The sequence below is a fragment of the Sinocyclocheilus anshuiensis genome, unplaced genomic scaffold, assembly GCF_001515605.1.
Source record: "Sinocyclocheilus anshuiensis isolate Anshui unplaced genomic scaffold, SAMN03320099.WGS_v1.1 scaffold2275, whole genome shotgun sequence".
NCBI classification, from domain to species: Eukaryota; Metazoa; Chordata; class Actinopteri; order Cypriniformes; family Cyprinidae; genus Sinocyclocheilus; species Sinocyclocheilus anshuiensis.
Genome location: NW_015542331.1, coordinates 454,930 through 458,888, shown reverse-complemented (window position 1 = coordinate 458,888; position 3,959 = coordinate 454,930). Strand labels below are relative to the sequence as shown.

The 3,959-nt window shown below is 36.4% G+C and overlaps 1 protein-coding gene across 1 annotated transcript in view; it reads left to right on the top strand.

Moving 5' to 3' along the window:
• Positions 1-3,959, top strand: part of eva1aa (eva-1 homolog A, regulator of programmed cell death a) — a 48,214-nt gene that overhangs the window by 12,242 nt on the left and 32,013 nt on the right. The gene's annotated exons all lie outside the window — the stretch shown is intronic.

The window sequence follows — 3,959 nt, the reverse complement described above, 5'->3', positions numbered from 1 at the left end:
AATATGCGAGAGACACACACACACACACACACACACACACACACACACACACACACACACACAGTTCACCTTTCACAAATAACACTGAACAGCGATCAGACAGACTGCTGGATTGTGTGTGAGGGTGTGTATGTGTGCATGTGTTGCTGTGTTTATTGTGTTTTGCTTCACGTTACTCTGCAGACGTATGGAATTCAGCCGTCATCTCTCTCCACCAATCACAGCGCAGCATCATTTAAACAGAGGGGAAACTCCAGCACAACTAACACACACACAACCTGTTTTCTGTCTTTTCTTACTGGCCGTCTCTCATCCAGCTCTGGAATGGCAGTAAATTACCCCTTTTTACCCCCTCAGATGATCACATGATTGAGCACATGACTTGTCACTTCCACTTTTTCCACTTCATCCCCTTTTTAGGCTCTGCTCTGCAGCTTTCCCCGCTTTTCATACTATTTTTGCAGTATTTCATATGCATGCTTCATTTGCCAACATTTGCAGTATACAATGTGTAGCCCTGTATCCCACAATGCAATGCTCTCAACTTGACCTAGATCTGCTTCCACTGTGATTTGTAACGTCCTCTTGACTCATTGTTTGACATGAATTACAAAATTTGGATTAAATGCAATTATTTAAAAAAGTTGAACAACAACTAAATTATTATAATAACTGGGTTCCACGGTGGTATCTGTGTTGTTATTGGTAACTATGGTGAACTATTAAATATCATTTGCATTAACTAAAATAATGCTATAAAATGAAATACGAATGTTAGATGGAAAAAACTCATCTTGAACAATGTAGACCTAATGAAATTAGTAGCCTTTGCAACTAAGTGAAATAAAATAAGTTTACATCAAAATACTAAAATTATTAAATATAAACAGAAATAAATGGAATGAAAGCTAAATAGAAATATAAAAAACAAAAAGTAATAAAAGCACAACAAAAATGCTAAAACAAATGTAAAATGAAAATGTTATAAATATAAAAATAAAAGCTATTTCAAAATATTAATAAGTACTGCAATATACTATGCTATTTCTTGCCATTTTGAATTTAAAAAATAATCATTTGAAAAGTCTGAATTGTGATATTCAAACTAACACAACAAAAAAAAAAAAATTGCCTTGGTAACTAAGTGTAATAAAATATGTTTACGTTAAATTACTAAAATTATATAAATATAAATTGAAATAAATATAAATTACAGCTAAAAAATGACAAAAGCACCACAAAATTGCTAAAGCCTAAATTTAAAATATAAAAATAAAAGCTATGTATTGTGTTGTTTGCATTGAAAAGTGTACTAGTATTCCATTCCATTCCAGTTTTCCGAATGGAATACTAGAGTATGTCTTACTGCAATGCATTATAAACTATATTAATAGGATGTGCCATGCTAAACATTTCAAACCGTAATATTTAATGATCATAAATGTTGTTTAATTCATTGAGTATGCCGTTTCAAACACTCTCTCTCCACATTGATATGATATGATCCCTGCAGCAATGGCTCTGTCTGTCTCTTTTGACCTGGTTTTATTCTCGTCTTCAGGTAAACCTCCACCTGAGCTGCTTTAGAGCGCTTCATATTGGTGTGATCGCTGGCCTAGAGGCCGCTCTCTGATTGGAGATCCCACGCAGGTGTTGTCTGTCGTTTGAGCCGTGATTGGTGAAAGGAGCTGTCAATCAGAGGCTGGAATGTTGGCTTCTGTCCGAGAACAATAGCAGGAGGGATTGTGTTCGGAAAGCCTAAAGCTCTCGGAGGAATCCCGGGTGGATTGTACAGCATTCCTTTCATGAGCAGGAGAACAGGCCTTCTGTATTACATGATTATTTCATTATTCATTCATTCGTTATGAATGCATTTGAGTAGCTTTGTGTGACATTTATCTGAGGCCGATTATAACACCACAACATTAAACACCATGCTGACCATTTTAAATATATATTGTAATGCTATTGTGCTTTTCAAAACACTTTTTCATCTTAAGCTCACATTTATGATTAGCATCTCTGTTTGAGATTAACACAATTAATTTTTTGGGTGGACTTTTATCACTCTGACATCATATGATGCAGTTAGAATTGCGAGTTCATATTTCATGCAATTCTGACTTTTTTCTCAGAATTCTGACTTTTTGTTTCAAGCAATTCTGAGTATATATCTCACATTTCTGAGAAAAAAAGTCAAAATTGTCCTAAGTGCACACACACAGCAGTGAACACACACCCGGAGCAGTGGGCAGCCATTTATGCTGCGGTAAATGATACAGTGAAGTGAAGTGAAAGTGACGTGTGGCCAAGTATGGTGACCCGTACTTGGAATTAGTGCTCTGCATTTAACCCATCCAAAGTGCACACACACAGCAGTGAACGCACACACACCCGGAGCAGTGGGCAGCCATTTATGCTGCGGCGCCCGGGGGAGCAGTTGGGGGTTCGGTGCCCCCCCGGTTGGGGGGAGGGCAACTCAGAACCTTTGGGTTACGAGTCCGACTCTCTAACCATTAGGCCACGACTCCCCGTGTTTTGTTGTGAGATATAAACTTAGATTTGCAAGAGAAATAAACTTGCAATTTCCTGATTCCGTGTTGGAAACAAACTTGTTTTCTCACAATTCACACTTTTTTTCTGGGAATTGCAACAGAGTCCCTTTCAAGGAAAGTCCGTTCACTCAGCCGCCATATTTGCAACGCCTCTGGGCAGCTCAAACAAGACCAAGCATCTAAATGAATGAGGGAATCCTGAAATCTCAAAAACTGCTTGCTAAACTCGCAATTCAATTACATATTTCAAATCAGCAACAAAATCTGAAATGAACTGCCCCATGAATGTTGTTTCTTATGCTCAAATAGCGTTATTTTTCAGGCTAGACCAGCCAATGCGCATGCGTAGTTCCAACGCGCTTATGACTGTGCTCGCGCATCTGCTGCTCTAGCCAGCTCCTAACTCGAACGGCTGCTGCAGTGACGCAATGACTTTACCAATCAATGATTGGCTCTTTCATTTAGAAGGCGGGACTATCCCGCCGTGTTGCAGCATCTCCCATTCATAAGCATAGGAGTGAATCATCTTTGTATTTCTATAGTCTTTGATTGCAATGACCTTTTATTTGTAATTATTTTTTTCTGTGGTGGAAATAAGCTTCCATAGATGAATGACGATATAAACTCGCAATTCTGACTTTATTTCTCAGAATTTAAAGATGTAAATGTGCAGTTCTGAGAAAAAAAACATAATTGCAAGTTTTATCTTGTGATTGTGAATTTACATCTTGCAATTTAATTGTGAGCTATAAACTCACAGCAGCAAATCAGCATATTAGAATGATTTCTGAAGGATCATGTGACACTGAAGACTGGAGTAATGATGCTGAAAATTCAGCTGCGCATCACAGCAAAAAATTACATTTAAAAACATTCAAATAGAAAAGAGTTATTGTAAAAATATTTCACAATTACTACTAATTTTGCTGTATTTTTTATCAAACAAATGCAGCCTTGGTGAGCAGAATAGACTTTCAAAAACATAAAAAATCTTACCGACCCCAAACTTTTGAACAGGTGTGTGTTTTTTTTATATTTATGTATTAAATTTACTTAAAAAGGTGAATTATCCATCCACACATCAGGCCTCATTCATAAAACAAAATAACAGAATAAAATTCTATATAAGTAGTTCTTTCTTACTAAATCATTTTTACTTTTTCTTTTACTTTTTTTTTTTACTTCTCTTCATAGGTAAAAAAAAAAAAATCAACTTCATAAATCACCCAAATAATGTTTTGGCCTTATATAAAAACATTATTTTAGATTTATATAGAAGTCTATAGTATGTCCTCATTTTGATAGCTCTGTGTGTGTATGTTTTAGAGGCTTTGGTGGTCCGATCCCTACAGGTCTGGGCTGGTTGTGTGTATATTGAGGTAATGTGTAGTGCTTTGTTTGTGT